Genomic DNA, 11,327 nt, shown 5'->3' on the forward strand with positions numbered 1-11,327 from the left:
AGTTTTCATATGCTTCACCCCTTTCCATGTTTAAACAAATTTAATATTGTTGGGTACATAAACGAGAGTGAACTACATGATTGAATGTGGTGTTTCGTCAATATGCAACTCGTTGCATATTGAGCTCCACTTAATTTGGAGTATTGTTTGTGCACTTTGCCATGCCATGCCTCATTAAACCGGACATGCATCATACTTGGTTGTGCATCATGCCATGTTCATGTGATGGTTGTTTACTATGTTGCTTGCTTCTTTCCGAGTTGCTTCTCTCATTAGCTTCGGTTTCGTCCGGAGTTGTGAGGATTCGTTCAACTACGTTGGGTCGTCTACTTCTTGGACTCGTTCTTCTTCCTTGCGGGATCTCAGGCAAGATGACCATACCCTCGATATCACTCCTATCTTTGATTGCTAGTTGTTCGCTCTATCGCTATGTCGCGCTACCTACCATTTGTTATATCATGCCTCCCATATTGCCATGTCAAGCCTCTAACCCGCCTTCCTAGCAAACCGTTGTTTGGCTATGTTACCACTTTTGCTCAGCCCCTCTTATAGCGTTGCTAGTTGCAGGTGAAGCTAAAGTTTGTTCCATGTTGGAGCATGGATATGTTGGGATATCACAATATTTCATATTTTAATTAATGCATCTATATACTTGGTAAAGGGTGGAAGGCTCGACCTTATGCCTGGTGTTTTGTTCCACTCTTGGCACCCTAGTTTCCGTCATACCGGTGTTATGTTCCTTGATTTTGCATCCCTAACACGATGAGGGGTATGGGACCCTCTTGAAAGTTCGCTGTGAATAAAACTCCTCCAGCAAGGCCCAACCTTGGTTTTGCATTTGCCTAACAACCTATTACCCTTCCCTTGGGTCGGCCAACCCGAGGGTCATCTTTATTTTAACCCCACCCCCCCGGGCCAGTGCTTCTCTAAGTGTTGGTCTGAACCGAGATGCCTGCGGGGCCACCTCGGGGAAACTTGAGGGATGGTTTTACTCGTAGGATGTCTCATCCGGTGTGCCCTGAGAACAAGATACGTGCGATTCCTATCGGGATTGTCGGCACATTGGGCGGTCTTGCTGGTTTAGTTTTACCATTATCGAAATGTCTTATGCACTGGGATTCCGAGTCTGATCGGGTGTCCTACGATGGAGGATTGTCTCCGCGGATCGTGAGCTTGTGATGGGCTAAGTTGGGACACCCCTGCAGGGTATAAACTTTTGAGGGCCGTGCCCGCGGTTATGTGGCAGATGGGAATCTGTTAATGTCTGGTTGTAGAGAACTTGACACTTGACTTAATTAAAATGCATCAACCGCGTGTGTAGCCATGATGGTCTCTTTTCGACAGTCTGGGAAGTGAACACGTTTCTTGTGTTATGGTTGTGTGTAACTAGTTTCAGGATCACTTCTTCATCACTTTTACCTTCACAACTGTTGCGTTGCTTCTCTTCTCGCTCTTATTTGTGTATGTTAGCCACCATATTTTCTTAGTGCTTGCTGTAGCTCCACCTCACTACCTTATCCGACCCATTAGCTTAAATAGTCTTGATCTCGCGGATGTGAGATTGCTGAGTCCTCGTGACTCATGGTTACTTCCAAATAGTTGTAGGTGCCGATGATACCAATGCAGGTGGCGCAACCGAGGTCAAGTGGGAGCTCAATGAAGATCTTGGTCATTGTTTTGTGTCTTTTCCGAATGATCAGTAGTGGTGCCCAGTTGGGACGATCGGGGATCTAGCATTTGGGGTTGTCTTCTTTTATTTTGGTTCCGTAGTTGGACCTTGATTGTACTCTGGATGATGTATGTTTAACTTGTTATTTGTGTGAAGTGACGATTGTAATCCAACTCTTTATCCCTTTCTTATTGAGTACACAGGATTGTGTGAAGATTACCCCTCTTGCAACAAAACCACCATGCGGTTATGCCGCTAAGTCGTGCCTCGACACATGGGAGATATAGCCGCATCATGGGTATTACAACCCTTCCTGAGGTTCGAGCGCTAAGAGGAGGAGCACTCCTGAGCTCGGTCCGCAGGCAGGGGCTCCCGAGGCTGGTGGCTTGAGGAGCTCCTCCCAAGGTGGCGCCGGCTCCGCGGGCGGAGGTGCCACCGAAGGCTAGAATAGCCGTTCCTTGAAGATGCCAGGCTCTTGGTGTAGCCGCTCGGATGCGCTTTTAGCGATGTCGTCGGCCTCCTTGTTGTTGCCATGGGGCACATGCTGTAGCTCCAAGCCTAGGAAGTGCTTCTCCATTTTGCGTACCTCTGCGAGGTATGCCTCCATTTGCTCATCCTTTGGTTCATACACCTTGTTGGAGAAGTTGAAGAGGAGTTGTGAGTCTCCCTTGATCGTGAGGCGTTTCAGCCCTAGGGCCACCGCAGCCTTGAGGCCGGCGATGAGACCCTCGTACTCTGTGATGTTATTGGAGACCTTCTCGCCCCGCTGGAAGCAGAGCTGCATGACGTAGTAAAGTTTGTCCTGAGTGGGCGAGATGAGCACGGCTCCAGCCCCCGTGCCCTGGCGTGCGAACGCGCCATCAAAGTACATGACCCAGCCATCCGGCGCTTCACTCCCTGGCGAGAGGGATCGGTTCTCGCCTGCTTCGAGCTCCGGGGTGTCAGTCCATTCTGCCACAAAGTCGACGAATGTAGCCCACTTGATGACCCTGGTTGTGCTGAACTCCAGGTCAAACGCTTGCAGCTCGATGATCCATTCGGCGACTCTTCCCGCGGCATTGGGGCTCCTGAGCACTCTCTCCAATGGGTAAGTTGAGACGACCTTGATGGGGTGATCCTGGAAGTAGTGGCATAGCTTACCCGAGGCCACTAGGAGCGTGAGCAAGAGCTTCTGAGGCATGGGGTATCGCGCTCTCGCATCTCGTAGCATTGTGCTGACGAAGTACACTGAGTGCTCGACGAGGGCGGGAGAGCTGACGAAGTTTTTGGCTCCCGGGGGCTGAGGCTGCCTCAGGAGCATAGCCTCGATGTTGTGCTGCCTCATCCGGCTTGGCAGCTCCACTTGGCGGGCCCTTGACCTAGGGCTCCTCTTTGAGGGCCACCAAGGCCGCGTTGGCGGAGTGGGGTGTGGCAGACATGTAGAGTACCAAGGGCTCGAGAGGACGAGGCGCCACCATCACCGCGGGCTGGTCAAGTATATCTTGAGGTCTTGAAATGCCAGTTCGACCTCGGGGGTCCACTCGAATGGACCCTTCTTCTTCATCAGCTTGAAGAACAGCAAGGCGCACTCCCCCAACTTGGAGATGAAGCGCCCCAGCGAAGTCACGCAGCCCGCAAGCTTCTGCATCTCCTTGAGGTTTTGTTGTGGGCTCATGTCTTCGATTGCCTTGACCTTCTCCGGGTTGGCCTCGACCCCCCTGTGGGACATTAGGAAGCCCAGCAGCTTGCCAGAAGGAACACCAAACACACACTTCTCCAGGTTGAGCCGCAGGTCCACCTGGCGCAATCTCGCGAAGGTCTCCTCTGGGTCCTGAATTAAGGTTCTTGCCTCCCAAGACTTCACCACAATGTCATCGACGTAGGCCTCAGCGTTTCTCCCAAGCTGCCGCCCCAAGGCGATGTGCATCAGTCGCTGGAAGGTCACTCCCGCATTGCGCAGTTCGAATGGCATACAAGTGTAGCAGTATACCCCGCATGGGGTCAAGAAAGCTGTTTTCTCCACATCTTCCACCGCCATCTTGATCTGGTGGTAGCCCGAGAACGCATCCAGGAAACATAGCAGATCAAACTCGGGGGTGGAGTCAACAATCCGATCGATGTGCGGCAGTGGGAATGGGTCTTGAGGGCAAGCCTTGTTGAGGTTGAAGTCGACACACATTCGCTCCTTCCCTCCTTCCTTCGGCACGACGACCGGGTTCGCCAGCCACTTTGGGTACCGGACCTCGCGAATGAAACCCGCTGCCTCCAGCTTGCGGGTTTCCTAAACGATAAAGGACTGCTTCTCCGTGGACTGTCGCCTCGCCCTCGGCTTCACAGGGCGCATGTTGGGGCATACCCTCAGATGATGCTCAATCACTCCTCTCGGGACCCCAACCAGCTGCTTGGGCTCCTAGGAGAATACTTCCTTGTTCGCCCGCAAGAAGCCCACCAACTCCATTTCTTGATCTGGGGCGAGGTCGGCGCCTATAGTAAAGGGGGCGCCAGAGGCCCCGTTATCGTCGACCGATATCTGCTTCATCTTGGCTTGACCTTGAGTGAATAGCTGCTTCTTCTTGGTCGGCGCAGCCCCCTTGGTTCTGGACACGGCCTTGTCGGCCGGGCAAGCTGCCGCTGTGGCCCTGAAGGCGAGCTTGAGGGCCGCCACGGCTTCCTTGGTGTCTCCGGCCACGGTGAGGACGCCCTTGCTCCCTGGCATCTTCATGAGGTTGTAGGCAGGATGGGTAGCTGCCATGAACTGGGCCAGCACCGGGTACCCGAGGATGGCGTTGTACAGTAAGCCGATGCAAGCGATGTCGAAGTCGATTAGCTCGGTGCGGTAGTTGTCGCGTGTGTCGGTGGTCACGGGGAGACGGATCTGCCCCAGGGGGTTGGAGGAGCCGCCGCCGACTCTAGAGAAAGGATTGCTGGGGCGGAGCCGCTCAAGTGGTACATGAAGGAGACTAAAAGCCTCCACAGAGAGCACGTTGAGGACGGCCCCGCAATCGATGAGGGTATTGGTGACGGCCACGCTGCAGATGGTGGGCATGCAAAGCATCAGGAGCACGCCCGAACCGATGGTGGTGACTGGGTGATCCCTTGAGTCGAAGGTCAGGTCGGCCTTGGGCACCGCCCAAACCGAGGAAACCCCCTATCGTGCGGAGGTGGCGCCGATCTGGTGAAAGAGCAGCTAGGCATGACGGTCCGAGGGCGGCACTTGCGAGCCACCGAGGAGAGCCGCGACGATTGGGGGTGCTGGTCCCTCGAAGCGCGTGATGAAGAGATTGCGCAGCTCCTCTCAGGAGGCCACAGAAGATTCCAGCAGATGGAGGAGCCCGGCACGCGGCAGGCCAGCATCCGGCCTGCAGGACGACCTCCTCGTACGCCAGCAGGAAGGCTGCGAGATCCGCCACACCATCATAACGGGGCGACATCTCCGGCTTGAACTTGTGCGGCCACCACACCCGCCGCAAGGCGGGGATGAAGGCCCAAAGCCCCACGGCGTTGTGGAGGGCGCCCGTCGATCCAGTCAGAGAAGCGGCGACGTCCATGAGAGCCGGTCGAAGCGGTGAGGCCGTCGGGGGCAAGCTTCGGCGTACCCCTACCTGGCGCGCCAAATGTCAAATTTTGGGTTCCGGCAAAACCCTTGAGGTTCGAACACTGGGGTGCACACGAAGATCTCTCCCCCTCTAGCTCGCACACACCATGATCTCACGGCCTAGCTCGGCGAACCCAAAGAACACGGGACGCAAGAGTTTATACTGGTTCGGGCCACCAATGCGGTGTAATACCCTACTCCAGTGTGGTGGATTGCCTCTTGGGCTGAGGATGAACAGTTACAAGGGAAGAATAGCCTCGTAAGGAGAGGTGCTCTTGTGCTTGGTGAGTGTGGCGGCTTTGGTGGAATGGGTCTGGTCCAAGATGAGACCATCCTACGGTGGTGGCTAGTCCTATACTTATAGAGCCCCGGGTCCTCTTCCCAAATATCAGGCGGAAGGTATCCCACAATGGCCGATTGGAAGGGGGACAGCTAGTACAAGCTATCCTAACAAAAGTAGTCTTCGCCTGCCAAAGGCTCTAGTGGTGACGCCATCTTGGGCTCCACAGTGACCTCCGTCCTGCTGTTCTTGGTCTCGTTGCACCGATATGGAAACCTTTGCCTGACGCCTTGGGACTCCTTGCCTGCGCTTGCCTCTTTAGCACCAAAGAGAAAACAAGGACACTACGTGTGCTGGCGCCCGCCTAGCTCCAGTCGTCATGGCTTGTGTCACACAAACCTCAGGAGGTGTCCCTTGCCTTGATCTCTCCGCCCCTCGTGAGCCAGCCTGGTGAGGCCGTCCCTGAGGAGCTCTTGCGTCATCCACCTCGCGAGGCTTGGCCCCCCGCGAGGGTCTTGAGTGTTTGCTAGTGACGATGGGTCGTACATCACCGTTGATGGAGCCACGCTGTGGGCCGCAGGCAGGCAAGTTTGGGGACCCCCATTCGTAGAACGCCGACAGGTATCAATGAAATGGGTAGTATCGGTGGACTGAACTACAGAATGCCATAATAAGAGGGGGATAGCTAGTCCTATCGAAGACTACGCTTCTGGCAGACTCCATCTTGAAGCATATAGAAGAGAGTATATTGTAAGTTAACCAAGTAACATCGTGTAGCATAATTGTCGTGGAAAAATCACGGCAGATGTCCTTAGTGTCAGGACTTAGTCGCGAGGCCAACGCATCTATGTGGTAGCTTGAGAGGGGTTGAGCGGGACGAGAGACGCGATGTTTTACCCAGGTTCGGCCCCTCGCGGTGGAGGTAAAAGCCTACATCCTGCTTCATTGATATTGATGATGATGATGATCATGGTTACAAGTGTGCTCTCTCTCGAGAGCTATGGTCTAAACCTAACTTATCAAACTTGTGGAACTTGTCCCACTTTGAGGAGCCCTGCCCCTCCTTATATATGTTGAAGGGGCAGTTTACATGTGGAGTCCTATTGGGATTAGGACTAGTCTATCTCTAATACAAACCGGATACAAGTCCAGGTCTTAACTCTTTGTAAGACAAATATTCCTCATGCCTTTCCTCTTAAACCGGCCCACCATTAAACGTGAACCGGCCTTCTGGGCCTTGGGCCTTGTTATCCGTCTGTCCCGCATGCCGGATCACCAGTGAGTCATAATGACCAGGTGGGTTGCTTGTAATCTGCCAGGTCAGGGCGGGTCGCCAGTAACTCGCCAAGTGTCAACGGGGTCTTCAGATAAACCGCCAAGTCCTGGCCGGGTTAACTTCCGGCCGGTTTACGCCGCGGGCTATATCCCCGACATTAGCCCCCAAGTTTAGCTTGGATTTATTCATGGTAAACTTATGTTGCAAAATAAACACAAGAACAAATTTGACAGGTTATGCTCCGGGTTAAGAATTTTTGTAAACCGGTACCTGATCATCCTTAAGTCCTTGTAATTTCCTCCTTTTGAGAAATCTGGGTTAACAGACCAGCTTCATAATCAATTTGCCGACCTTGGTTTGTCACCGAGAAATATCATGAAGAATAACTCCTTTGACTCAGCTCCCAAAGCGCCAGTTTAAGAAACATGGGTCTGAAAATACTTATCTGATATTCAACCGGTTTGAAGATGTAAAACTTGCCGGTTTAATATTACCAAAATAGCCGGTTTATAAATATTGATGGCGCCGGGTCATAATTGTTGTCGACACCGGGTCATGTAATTGATCTTCCTGATTTGCTCAAAACTGATAAAATGAAGATGTTCCTCCTTTATATGCATAATACCTGTAGCCCCCAAGTCTTAAGAGGAGAACATAGTGATAACTTAAGACTTGCTCCAATAAGTGTTTCAACCTTGAGGAAATCCGGTTTGTTCATCTCAAAACTGAATACTCCATATATGTAGCCCGCAAGTGCCGGGTTGTCATGTTTGCAGCAACCCGGGACTTGTAATTTGCTTATAAAAACTTCAATCAGTATAGCCCCCAAGGGCCGGCTCAGTAAGATAATATTGAGCTGGGACTTTATATATGATTCATTGATAATAACATCATATGATGTAATCTCCACCATGGGGCTTGAACCCGCGTCCACAAGGTTAAGAGCTTTGCACTCTACCAATTGGGTAGTGGATCTTTCAATATAATTAATTAAGGCTTGTGTACCTTGAATTTCCGACAGGAGCAATTGGTAGCCCCCAAGGGCCGGCTCATTATAATATGATAAGTCGGGTCTTCAATAAGACTAAAAATGACTTGGCATTAGCCCCCAAGTGTCATGATGCATGCTTGCAGCGACATGAGACTTGCATGTAATCATGATTTGAATAACGTAGCCCCCAAGTGCCGGGTTGTAAGCCTGCAGCGACTCGGGACTATTCATTCCATTGTAGAATAAATCATATCCTTTGATAAAATAGTAGACATTGCGCTATAGCGACTTTGAAAACTCAATAATACCGGTTATTAATAACCATAAAAATCCAGCCATGTTGGCTATTAAAGATATATAATCCGATGAAAACTTTATTCATTCAATATCATAATGAAAATTCAGCCAAGTTTTGGCTATTTGAATAATATAATCCAATGATTTATAAGCGCATGATTCCAATGGCGCAATCCAAATATATATATACTGGCAACTTATAGTCCAAAGCCAGGCCGGTTTAACAAACCTGTTTCTGCCAACAGGTTTAAAGTGTCCTGGCGGTTTACCGCCGGACGGGTCATAATGCCCAACATATAACCCGGGTTTATAACCAAGGCTGCCCTTAAGAATAATCAAATATAAATCGATCATACTTGTGATATTGAATCACATTGTTGGTTTTACCAACTTTTTGTAGTAAAGGTGATAACCCCAATCTTGAGTATTAATAACTCCTTCCATATTGTGTCGGTTTATGATAAAACCGTGCCGGGCTGTGATAAACACCGGTTTACTCCATAATAGGATGGTAACAGAAAATCAAACCGGGCAGATATTCTCCGGATTAAGATTTGACCGTGTTCCGTCAATTTGTAATTGACAGTTTGGGCCGGCTTAAAACTTTGTGGTTTAAAAATGCAACAAAAATAAAGAAACAGTTATCAAGGAAAATTGTGAAGCAAAGGCAATGACAAAAACCGTTTGCAAAAAGAGGCTTATTTGAGCTGATCAGATGGCGTTACCATGGTTGGACACGACCAAGCTCCTGATAGGTGTAGCTATGGTTCAAGTCAGCCAGGTCCCCAAATGAAACCGTGGCATTTATGCCGATCAAGTGGCATGGCAATGGTTTGGGTTCGACCAAGCCCCCAAGTGATTCTGTGGCCTTAGGCCGATCAAGAGGCATGACTGGTTCAGACGTGACCAAGTCCCCAAGTGATCTGGTGGCTCTCACCTATCAAGAGGTATTGCATTGGTTCGGACACGACCAAGCCCCCAAGTGATATAACATGATGCTTTTGAAAAGCTAACTCAAGGGGTAAACCGGAGGCCGCTTTAGAACAACTCCGTGTAACCACACATGATGTAAAAGAACAAATACCCCGCTTTAGCTGAGGTTCCCATGTGATCAATAATATGTCATGGCCAGTAAGGCAGAATACCCATGTTTGAACCGCACATCGTGGCAGCAGGTCCTCTTTGGCAATTTTTAACTTTTTGCAAGAGATAAATTCTTCTTGAACCGGGATCTTGAACCGGATATTGAGAGCTTCAAAGCTTTGTGGGAGACATCTTTCCCTTGAACCGGATTTTAAACCAGAATCTTCATTTTTAGCCAGAAATTTTCTGATGGCCTTTAAACTCTTACTTGCGAGAAGTTAATTCCTTTTTGAACCGGAAATTCTTAAACCGGATTTGAGAGCTTTAGAGATTTGCAAGAGATAGTTTCCTCTTAAACCGGATTGTAAATCGGAAGCATCATTGTGAGCCGGAATATTTCTGACGGCCTTTAAATTTTCATCAATATAACAGTAGCCTCCAGGACCGAGTTATCTTTCTCTCCAATGTCCTGGGGTTCTTGACTTCACTGAAAAACCGGCATATAGCTGAATCATATCATTGTAGCCCCGAGTCTCAAGGTGGCTCGAGGAGTTGGCTTGAGATTCTCCGTGTTTGACCATAGCAGAAGGTGTATATCATTGATGTTGATAATGCGATGTGAATCCACAGAAAGTTGAGGTGACTGCGGCGGGTTAAAATGATCCCATACGAGCCGTGTCAGCAACTCGGCTAATGGTTCCTTCCAACTGGCGATTTGAAGTTTAACCAAAACTGTAGTGGCGGCGACTTGCGTGCCTGCCCATTGAGCCATCCAGTGCAGACGACGGCTGATAATACATGATAATTTGCCTCCAATTTGTTGGAAGAAAACCGGCTTCCCAAGCAGTGACTTGCTCATACTCAAATAAACAGCTCATGCAGTCAGGTGCGGCTCGTTGTGTTGATGTAGACCAGGCCGCGAGAGACGGACGGCAGAGACGACCGCAGCATCAGTGGCGGCTCCGACAGATGAGTCGGCCGCGGCGTTGTAAGCCGGTGCGGATGGGGAAAATCTTCACTAGTGTTGTAAACCGGCACGGACGGGCGAGTTAATCGCAAGTGCGGTCCCGGTGAGTTGAAGTAGTCCGGGCCACAAGGGCGGCGTCTTGCACACATGTTCTTTGATCATTGTGGCACGGTCATATGCTAGCACATGACAGTAATTACGCAATTTATATATCCATGATCCGGCCATCTGCTTTGCAATGACCAATTGTCCTGCATATAAAATGCAAAGACCAAAGTAATTGTTCTTTGACAAAAAACAATATGTACTAGAAATATATTTAGATGAATATCACCTGGTATCTTTGCAGGTCCAACGTTTATGCTAATGTTGGACAGCGGAGACAGTACTAACAGTACTTTAGTCGCTTCATGCATGTTGGTTTTTCCTTCTGGCCAGCTTGTCCATACTGGAATTTTTGCATTGATGCTTATGGTGTGACACTGGCTCCACTGCTTCCTTTTTCCACTGTTTCCTTTGACCCAGCAGATCTCCCGTGGGATATGCAGCTATGGTCAGGTGCGTGACACTGCATAAGTACCCATCGCAGAGGAGGCGGAGGCGGCCGGTGACACGGAGTCGAGGCGCCTTGGGAGGCCGTGGGTATGACCCTGACAACGGAGGCGGCAACTCGGGCGGAGCGAGGCAGGCTCTGACGGCGGCGACTCCAGTCAGGAGGTTCGAGGTGAGGCAGCTGCTCGCAGAGGCCAGTTTAGGCAGTGGAGTCCGGCTTATAGCCATATTTTGCAGGCGCTGACTTGGGTTGTATATGGCACTTGAAAGGGTGTGTTTTATTAATTATCCGGTTCTAGTTGTCATAAGGTCAAGGTACAACTCCTGGTGGTCCTTTTACCGAGGGACACGACTATTCGAATAGATAAACTTCCCTGCAGGGGTGCACCACATAACCCAACACTGCCGATCCCTCTGGCCAGACACACTTTCCTGGGTCATGCCTGGCCTCGGAAGATCAACACATCGCAGCCCCACCTATGCACAACAGAGATGTCAGCACGCCGGTCTAAATCCTATGGCGTAGGGGCCTGGGCCCGTCACCCATTGCACACCTGCACGTTGCGAGGGCGGCCCGAAGCAGACCTAGCCTCCCTAATACAAGAGCAGGCGTTCCAGTCCAATCCGGCGCACGCCAC

This window comes from Triticum urartu, chromosome 3 (assembly GCF_003073215.2).
Source record: "Triticum urartu cultivar G1812 chromosome 3, Tu2.1, whole genome shotgun sequence".
Taxonomy (NCBI): Eukaryota; Viridiplantae; Streptophyta; class Magnoliopsida; order Poales; family Poaceae; genus Triticum; species Triticum urartu.